We start from the raw sequence: 11,264 nt of genomic DNA, 5'->3' as shown, positions 1-11,264 counted from the left end.
CTCCTGTTTGTCTTCCCTGTTCCTGAATTTGGCTGGATGCTCAGCCCTCTTACTCAACTTGCCTATTTCCCAGAAATTCCACAGAAAAGTTATACAATGCGCTGCTATCCTGCCAGGGTGACCGCAGTTATTGTCCAGCATTTTTACTGATCTATAACAGAAAGGACTTTGGAAAGAGATAGCTTTGACTCTGCTATTTACTTCTGGAACTACTTTTCCTTATATATTAAATGAGAAGATCAAACTTGACCATCTATAGGGTTGCCTTCTAGTTATACATCCTGTCCTGATCCCCCTTTATACTAGTACCTTCCCTCTGTGGATTATATGCAATTTCATATGTGTCCCACTTCCCAGTTCTATATCAGACAGTTGGTACACACTTATTAAGCACCTACTATGTGTCAAGCATGGTGTTAAATGCTGGGGAAAAAAGAGAAAGGAAAAGACAGTCCAGATTTTGGTTTAACTTTTTTTAGCCACCACATCATATCATTGTCTCATATTAAATATGGGATTCAATAAAACCTTCAGATTTTTTCACCTCCAGTGAAAAGCCAAGTTTCTCTTGATCCCATGCTTGTGCAATTTATTTTTGTTGTTTTTGTTGTTCAAAGTGGAGAACTTTATATTAATGTTGTGAAATTTAATTTTGTTGGTTTTGGCTCTGTCTTATTTAACATCCTGTCAAGAACTTGAATCTTAGTCTGTCATCTGTTATAATAGTTCCCCTCTCAGTATTATTTCATAAACAAACATGGTAAGTGTTCCTTCTATGTCTTCATCCAAGTCATTAATCACATTACACAGGGCAGAGCCAAGGACAGCACTTTGTGTACCTCCTAGAGACTTCTCTCCAGGATGACAACATTAATCAACATTTTTTGGCTATAGTTGCCCAACCTGCTGCAAATCTACATACCTTTACTGTCATCGAACCCTATTCATTGTCTTATCCACAAAGATAGCATTTTTCCAATGTGTTACTCAAAATTCATCTTAGCATCTGATCTAACAACCTAGAAGCCTTATAACTTTTTAAAAGAGAAATGAGTTTAATTTGGCATGACTTGATATTAGAACACCATGTTAGCTTTTATTTATCACAGAACTTTTTTCGGAATGCTCACAAAGCATCTATTTAATAATCCATTGTAGAATTTTGCCTGAGGTCAATATCAGCCTATACTTTCCAGAATCTACTCATGTGGTGAGTAGTCTACTCTGCTTTCCTACCATGTAGAGGAGGGGAGGAGGAAGAGAGAAAGGGGGAAGAGGAGACAGAGAGATGGAAAGAAACAGAAAGAGACAGAGAGAGGCAGAGATAAGAGAGACAGAGCAGCCACAAAGGCTCTATCCTGAGTTTATAAAATCACTTTGGTTAGATTGTTTCCAATGAAATACATTATTAATTTTTTCTCTGAAAGGACTGAAACTCATCTCTGACTCAGTAAATGGTGATTTCTCTTCCATGTAATACAACTTACATTCACCTAATTATTAGAAAAAAAAATTTGTGAGCAGAGGCTCTACCACCTTGATTGCTAAGAATCATAATGAGATGACAATATTATAATAACAAATCAGCAATTAGTTTTCAAATGTGGATTGGTAAATGAATTAGCATAGAACCAAAGAATGAAATCAAGTGCATTTTGTTGTTTGTCATTTAAAGAAAATACCTGCTATAAAATATAAAGCACTGCCCATAAAAACTAAATGAATCTTGTCCAATAGAACAGCTGTTCTGTTTACCAAAATAACAGATAATACTATAATGAAGTTGGCCTCTTGGTATGAGTGGCTTGCTTAGTAAAAACATTATAAAAACAAACATGAAAAAATGTGGTTGCAAAAAAAACCTAGAAAATTAGACTTGAGTAGCCATAAATTGGTAAATAGCTGAATAAATTGTAGCATGTGAACAAAATAGATTATTAGTAAGTCCTAAAAAAATAACAAAAATAAAGAACTCAGGGAAATTTTGGAAGACTTATATGAACTGATGCATAGGAAGGTAAACAGAACCAGGTGAATAGTTTGCTCAGTGACCATTGAAAGACACAAGAATTCTGACCAATGTAACAATAAACCATAACTTCAGAGAACTGACCATGAAACATGGCTTCCTTATCTTGGTGGAATAGTACAAGAACAGAAAAGTTATCAGACATGGCTAATATGTTGGTTTGTTTTTTCTTGACTCTCCTTTAATATGAGGGTCATTGGGAAGTAGAAAATATGAAAAACAACAAAGAGCAATGATATGTATTTAAAATAACATTTATATATGTATGGAATAGAAACTAAAATAAATTTGAAAACCTTGGTGCAACCAAGTCACTTATCAACATAGAGCCTAGGTGATTCCTAGAGAGCTGCCATGTGTTAGTATTAGTTCAAAAAGTACTAGTTATTTCAAAATGAGATTTATAATCTTCCCATGGCAAAGGGACCATGCTTCAAAACCTTAAGAGGTTCCCTCTTGTCTGTAGGGTAAAATACAAACCATATAGTCTGTCATTTCAGACTCTCTATATTCCAGCTGGAGCTCACCTCTCTAGTTTTATTCCACATTGTTGCCATTCATGGATTTTATATTTCAGCGATACTGGACTATAAGCTATTTGCGGATCTCATTCTAACACCTACCATCTCTTGAGGATTATCACATGCCCATCTGTGAGCCTGGGATGCATTATTCCCTCATCCTTATCTACTGAAATCCTTATTTTCCTTAAAGTCAGATGTGATCATTTTATCACCATGCTCAATAATCCTCAGTAGCTTTCTATTGACCCCTCGATATAATCCAAACTCTTCTGTATAGACTTAAAAACCCCATGCAACCTAGCTCCAACCAGATTTCCAGTTTCATGAAAAATTACCCCCGCTTCTGAACTCTGTAGCCCAGTCAAATTGGCCTCCTCTCTGTTCATCACATATGACACTCCATCTCCCATCGCTGTGCCTTTCTTTGTATTGGCCAACTCCCTCTTCCCCTCTGCCTCACAGATTCTTCTCTTATTTCTAGTTGCAGCTCAAATGCCACCTTATACATGAAGCCTTTCCCGATTCCCCCAACTACTTGTACTGTCCCTCCCTAATAACCTTGTATTTTGTTTGTGTTTATTGTCTTTATGTTTTTTGGTATATACTTAGATTAATATTCATTATGTCTCCCTTTTGACTTAAATTATTCTCAAGTAGAGATTGTTTCATTCTCTGTATTTGTATTGGCAGTGCCTGGCACATAATGGGTGCTTAATAAATACTTATAAACTTCTAGATTCTACCCTTTTAAGGACTCTTCAGATGCTACCTTCTCTATGAAGGCATCTTTTGTTTCCCTCTGGCTGCATGTGATCTTTCCATTTCCAAATTTCCCATGAGCACTTTGGATATATCCTTTTTTCCATTATGTTCTATCCTGCATCACACATATTAGTGTGAATGTCAGTATCATACCAACCTCACCTGGAAGTCAGCAGATTCCTTGAAACAGTTTCAGTTGTCTTTGTAAGCCCAGCCCCTAGTGCATGGTCTCCCTTATGGTAGATACTTAATGAATATTGGTTGAATGAATAATGGATGGATGTCTGCAACATTTCTTGACCAATAATGTCTGTATTAAGACAAGATTAATATGAACCATAGAGATAAGTAATGACTACAAAACTAAATAAATAATGAATAATACAACAAAATAATAATGATCGATGATAGTACTATATGAAATTTCCAGGCTTATTAATCCAATGTTCACAGCATTAATAGGTCTTGTACCCTTTCTATCCAAATGTTGTTTAATGTTTTGATATGAGTTATTAAATAAAATAATGTATATTTTAGTATTGAACCTATAATTAAATAGAAAGGTTACATGGTAACCTGGACAATAGCCTGACATTAAGGGCACCTCCTAAATCCTGGTACTTAGTTCTGCTACTATGTTTAGAAGGGAAAGTGGTTTATCTTCATCCATCAGTGTAATGGGAAATAATATTGATTTTGCTAGGCTGTATTGAGGACTAATAAATTATTGTGAAAGAATTTCTGCAAATATGAAGTGTGCTATAAATAATAAATGGAAACAGTTCCTTTATGTATTTTAAACATTAATAGAGAATCTTGCCATTGACCAAATACATTTTCAAATGTCACTTGGCTCCTTTTCTAAAAGTGTTGCAGTTGCCTCTCCGAGTTGTTTGATTTATTACCGAATTCAAAGGTTTAAGGTTTCATTTTTCTTAAACAATTAATTTTTATTTTAAAAAAAATAAAATTTTGCCTTTGCAAAAAGGTGCTAAAAACTTCACAATTGATCATATTTTGGTGGAAAGGATACACTATTTTGAAGTGTATCTTTCCAAGGAGTATTTTTTAATCTATAATTCATGATTTTAAAAAATAAACATCCTTGATAATGAAAATCTTTTCATACATTTTCCATCAATGCATGGCTTTAGCTTCAGTGTGAGATCTTATAGGGGAATTCATTATACTAAACTTTTTTTGATAACAAGATTTGTGAAAAAAATTTCTGAGTTTTCCCCTCCTTTTCAATTTCTAACACTTAATCATTCACATTCCCAGTTAGACTTAAATATTTTATAAGATCTTATGAAAGAGAAATTTTTTCTCCCAGAATCATAGAATTTCAGAGTTGGAAGGGACTTCAGTGCCATCTACTCCAATCCATACCTATACAAAAATTTCCTTTCCAACATAGCCAGTAAGTGGTTATCCACTTGCTGAGGAACCTGCTACTTCCTAAGGCAGCCCATTCAACTTAACGGATAGCTCTAATTCTTTTCAAGTTTTTCCTTACATCAAGCCTAAATGTTCTTTTCAAATCCTACCTATTGCATCCACCTCAATTTCACTTGCTCTAGGAACATGACATACAAATCCTAAAATGCTGTGGGCACTGACCTAGAAGCTTACATTCTCTGAAATGCATTGAGAGAAGCATAGTTATTTAAAACAGGGAGGCGAGAGTCCCAATATACTCTGCCCCAGTCAGACCACACCTGGAATACAGTATTCAAATCAGACAGGATGAGTTAGGCAGGATAAAGACATGCTGGAGTAGGTCCAGAGAAGGATGACCCAGATGGTGAGAAAATTGGAAACTATATAATACAAGGACAAGTTGAAAGAGGGAGATGTTTTGCCTGAAGAAATATTTATGTGTCTGTGGGTGGTATCATGTCATTTTCTTCCAGATTTGAGAATTGTTATATAGTAAAGGGATTAGCCTTGTTTTTCTTGGTTCCTTGAGGCAAAGCAAGGAGCCCTGGGTAGACATTGCCAAGAGTTTGAATTCAGCTACATATAAAAAGGGGGAGGGGAAACTCTGTAAAAATTGGAACTGTCCAAAAGTTGAATGGTTGTCTTGAGAGGGAGTGAGTTCGCCACCACTGGAGGTCTTCTTCCAAGCAAAAGTTAGGCTACCTTTCACTGAGGAGAACATAGTGTAGAATCGCTGTTCAGATATGACGTCTCTCTTTGACACTGTGATGTTGTGAATTTAACTTGAGAGAGTGGTGAGTGAGGGACTGTCCCACAGTAGGAAGAAACTTTATAAATCTTTCCCAAGATAGAGACATGAGTCTTTCTGTTAAAACTTCTCTTTCAACCAATGCTTCAGGGTTTTTGGAGTGATACTATCCAGGGCTGGGGGTAGATGAGGAAGAATAGTGTTAGTCTCAGTTTTTTAAGGACTATGGACACACATTAGAAAAAAAAAGTCTTTGTGTACTTCTTTCCAGGAATAAGTTGTTGGGTCTTTTTTTTTTAAAGCTAAATCCTCATGATGAGTGGTAATTTATGCAGTGATTAAGATGAGTATGAAGTCCTCAGAGTCTTCATTGCCTGACTTGTCTCTCTGAGGTACTCATATTGGGGCACTCGTATAAGACCTTGACACTTTAAAAGCCCAAGATGAGCACAACACAATTTTTCTCTGAGATCTTTTCTCCTTTTCCACCAACAGCTGCTCTCCATTGTCATGATTAGGCTGATCTTTAGGCCCTGAAGGCATTTTTCCCCAATAAGTTCCAGGGTCTCTGTCATTTTCACAGAATGGGTTATCTTTATCTAGCTCCTTGGCTTCTGAAATGGGTTTTCTTGCTGTATTTTTATCCTGGTATAGTTTCTTTTCCAATGTGCTTTCTTAGAGGAATTATTATTACAGTCATATGATGAATTTAAACAATAAAATAAATATAAGGTAGACCTAATTATTAGTACTTACTCAGAAAAGCTAAACCTGCATGATCATTGTAGGTGCTTAGTAAACACTTGTAGCTTGATTGGTTGATCAGTTATAGAATTTTTAGAAAATAATTAATCTTAATATTTAGTCAATATTTTGTTATAACAGATATTTCTCTAAGTTATAGTACATTATGGATCTTCATACACTCATGAAGTAACTTATATTGTTTATTCTAAATAGAATTAAATTGGAACCATGAGATTAAATATTTATATGCAGAGGTTGAATTCCAATTTTGAATACTGCTATAGTGTTATATGGCATTGATGTTGTGCCATGAAAACTACTATGTAAGTAAAGCTTTGCTTCTGAGAAATAGTTGAAACTCTTCTTCATAGGTTTCCTCCATAATTATGACATGGCAGTTTTCAAATTTGTATTAGATATTGAAGTATAGTCCTACACATAATATTCCAGCCAATGTAACATACTTGTAATTTTTTCTTTTAAAAAGTATTTATTGGGGGCGGAGCTGAGATGGCGGCTGGAAAGCAGTGAGCTCCCCACTGAGTCCCTCCAAAAACCTATAAAAAATGGCTCTGAACCAATTCTAGAACTGCAGAACCCACAAAACGGCAAAGGGAAGCAGGGCTCCATCCCAGGGCAGCCTGGATGGTCTCTGGGTGAGGTCTATCCCACATGGACCTGGGAGCTGGGAGCTGGGAGCTGGGAGCTGGGAACAGAGTGGAGCAGAACCCAGCCTGAGCAGCATGGACCATCCAGACCAGAAGCCAGGCGGAGGGGGCCCTAGCGCCCTGAATCAGTGAGCTGTGGCAGTTCCCAGACTTCTCAACCCACAAATACCAAAGACAGTGGAGAAGGTTACTGGGAAAAGCTGCGGGAGTGGAAGGAGTTCACAGTTCAGCCACCGCCCCGGGGCAGTGGAGGTGGGGCAGCTACAGCTGCTGTTGCTTCTGGCCCCAGGTCCACCTGGTGGGAGGAATTAAGTGGCCGATCAGAGCAGGAGTGCACAGCCTGCTGAAGATCTAAACCCAGTCCAGGTTGGGGGTTCTTGGGGAAGGAGGAGTGCTGGTGTGGCAGAGCTGGCGCATCCCCCCCAAACGTGGAACATAGAATTCTTTAGTCTACAAGCAGTCATACCCCACTGAAAAACTCAAGGGTCAAGTTAGCTGGTTGGGAATATGGCCAGGCAGCGAAAACACACCCAGATTCAGTCTCAGACTTTGGATTCTTTCTTTGGTGACAAAGAAGCCCAAAACATACAACCTAAAAAAAGTCAACAAAGTCAACAAAGAGCCTACACAAAAAGCCTCCAAGAAAGACATGAACTGGTCCCAGGCCATGGAAGAGCACAAAAAGGATTTGGAAAAGCAAGTTAGAGAAGTAGAGGAAAAATTGGGAAGAGAAATGAGAAGGATGTGAGAAAACCATGAAAAACAAGTCAATGACTTGCTAAAGGAGACCCAAAAAAATACTGAAAAATACACTGAAGAAAACAACACCTTAAAAAATAGACTAACTCAAATGGCAAAAGAGCTCCAAAAAACCAATGAGGAGAAGAATGCCTTGAAAGGCAGAATTAGCCAAATGGAAAAGGAGGTCCAAAAGACCACTCAAGAAAATACTAGTTTAAAAATTAGATTGGAGCAAGTGGAAACTAGTGACTTTATGAGAAATCAAGATATTACAAAACAGAACCAAATGAATGAAAAAATGGAAGACAATGTGAAATATTTCATTGGAAAAACCACTGACCTGGAAAATAGATCCAGGAGAGATAATTTAAAAATTATTGGACTACCTGAAAGCCATGATCAAAAAAAGAGCCTAGATATCATCTTTCAAGAAATTATCAAGGAGAACTGCCCTGATATTCTAGAGCCACAGGGCAAAATAGAAATTGAAAGAATCCACCAATCACCTCCTCAAATAGATCCCAAAAAGAAATCTCCTAGGAATATTGTCGCCAAATTCCAGAGCTCCCAGATCAAGGAGAAAATACTGCAAGCAGCCAGAAAGAAACAATTTGAGTATTGTGGAAACTCAATCAGAATAACCCAAGATCTGGCAGCTTCTACATTAAGAGATCGAAGGGCTTGGAATATGATATTCCAGAAGTCAATGGAGCTAGGATTAAAACCAAGAAGCACCTACCCAGGAAAACTGAGTATCATGCTCCAAGGCAAAATATGGATTTTCAATAAAATAGAGGACTTTCAAGCTTTCTCAGTGAAAAGACCAGAGCTGAATAGAAAATTTGACTTTCAAACACAAGAATCAAGAGAAGCATGAAAAAGTAAACAAGAAAAAGAAATCATAAGGGACTTACTAAATTGAACTGTTTTGTTTACATTCCTACATAGAAAGATGATGTGTATGATTCATGAGACCTCAATATCATAGTAGCTGAAAGGAATATGCATATATATATATACATATATGTTTATGTATATATATATAAGTGAATGTGCATGTATGTATATACGTATGTGTGTATATATATATACATATATATACATATATATATATATAAAGAGAGAGAGAGCAGACACAGGGTGAGTTGAAGAAGAAGGGAAGATATCTAAAAGAAATTAAGGGATGAGAGAGGAATATATTGAGAGAGGGAGATAGGGAGAGATAGAATGGGGTGGATTATCTCGCATAATGGTGGCAAGAGGAAGCAGTTCTGTGGGAGGAGGGGAGAGGGCAGGTGAGGGGGGAATGAGTGAATCTTGCTCTCATTAAATTTGGCCTGAGGAGGGAATACCATACATACTCAATTGGGTATCTTACCCCACAGGAAAGAAGAGGGAAGAAGATAAAAAAAAGGGGGGGATGATGGAGGGGAGGGCAGATGGGGATGGAGGTAATCAAAAACAAACACTTTGGAAAGGGGACAGGGTCAAGGGAGAAAATTCAATAAAGGGGGATGGGTTGGGAAGGAGCAAAATATAGTTAGTCTTTCATAACATGAGTACTGTGGAAGGCTTATACATAATGATACACATGTGGCCTATGTTGAATTGCTTGACTTCATAGGGAGGGTGGGTGGGAAGGGAAGAGGGGAGAGAATTTGGAACTCAAAGTTTTAAAAACAGATGTTCAAAAACAAAAAAAAAAAGTTTTTGCATGCAACTAGAAAATAAGATACACAGGCAATGGGGTGTAGAAATTTATCTTGCCCTACAAGAAAGGAAGGGAAAAGGGGATGGGAGGAGAGTGGGGTGACAGAAGGGAGGGCTGAATGGGGAACAGGGCAAACAGAATATACGTCATCCTGGAGTGGGGGGGGAGGATAGAAATGGGGAGAAAATTTGTAATTCAAACTCTTGTGAAAATCAATGCTGAAAACTAAATATGTTAAATAAATAAATTTTTAAAAATAAGTAAAAAAATAAAAAGTATTTATTGATTTTTTTTGTTTTTTTTTCTCTTTTGTTTTGTTTTGTTTCTTCTTTCTCCTGATTCATTCCATTGGTCACAATTCTTCTTTACAACTTGACTATTGTGTAAATAAGTTCAATGCAAAGTTATATGTAGAAGATATATCGGATTCCATGCCGTCTTGGGGAAAGAGAGAGATGGGGGGAAAGAAAATCTGGAACTCAAAATTATGTGGAACTGAGTATTATAAACTAAAAATAAAAAATTTTAATAAAAAATTATTTATTTTTAACATTCTTTTCTTATTAAATTTTGAGTTCCAAATTTTTTCCCTCTCACCCACCCCCTCCCACACTCCCTGAGAAGGCAAGCAATATATCAATTATACATGTGGAATCGTGCAAAACATTTCCATATTAGCCATATTTCCAAAAAAAGCAAGAAAAATTAAATGAAAAAATTATACTGTATTTTATACTCAAAGTTCATCATTTCTCTCTCTGGGGGTGGTTAGCATTTTTTCATTATGAGTCATTTGGAATTGTCTTGGATCATTGTATTGATCAGAGCAGCCAAGTCTTTCACAGTTGATTATTTCAGCATTGCTGTTACTGTGCATGATGATCTCCCACTTCTTCTCACTTCGCTTTGCATCAATTCACATATTTCTTGCCATGTTTTCTGAAACCGCCCCCTTATAATTTTTCGTATTTTTATTTTAAACTTAAGTACAAAATGAGAAAAGAAAAAATAAACTTAAATACTAAAACAAATACAAAATAAGGAAAGAAAAAAATATTGCCATGTATACAACAGAACATAAGAGAGGATTCAAAGTATAAAGCAATAAATTTCCATTTCAAGAAAGCTTATATAATAAATAGTACACATTGTGTTCAGAACTCATTTCTTACAGCACAATAAGACTCTATCCCAATCATATACCACAACTTGTTCACCCATTCCCCAATTGATAAGTATCCCCTCAATTTCCAATACTTTGATACCATAAAAAACTGCTATATAATATTTTTGGTTTATATAGGTCCTTTCCCTTTTTTTATTTGATCTCTTTGGGCTACAAACCTAGAAGTGGTATTACAGGTTCAAGGTGTATGCAGTTTTATAGACTTTTGGGCATAGTTCCAAATTGTTCTCCAGAATGGTGGGACCAGTTCACCACTCTACTAGCAGTTCATTAATATACCTATTTTTCCCTCATCCCCTCCAGGATTTGTCATTTCTAATAGGAATGAGGTGGTACCTCAGAGTTGCTTTAATTTGCATTTCTCTAATCAATAGTGATTTAGAGTATATTTTCATATTACTATAGATAGCTTTGATTTCTTCTGAAAACTGCTTATTTATATCTTCTGACCATTTACCGATTGGGAAATTGTTCTTATTTTTGTAAATTTGCCTCAATTCCATACTCAGTATATGTTTGAGAAATAAAGTCTTTATCAGAGTAACTTGGTGTAAAAAAAAAAAGTCATCTTCATTGTCTATGGTACCTTTTAGAATAATATAGTTTCTCTGATTATCTCTTTTAATTAGGTTGATTTTTGCTTTTTTTTTTGTCTGAGATCATGATTGTTTTTTTGTTGTTTGGTTATTTTAATCAGGTCTGACTCTT

This window comes from Trichosurus vulpecula, chromosome 4, assembly GCF_011100635.1.
Source record: "Trichosurus vulpecula isolate mTriVul1 chromosome 4, mTriVul1.pri, whole genome shotgun sequence".
Classification (NCBI taxonomy): Eukaryota; Metazoa; Chordata; class Mammalia; order Diprotodontia; family Phalangeridae; genus Trichosurus; species Trichosurus vulpecula.
This window is presented reverse-complemented; position numbering follows the sequence as displayed.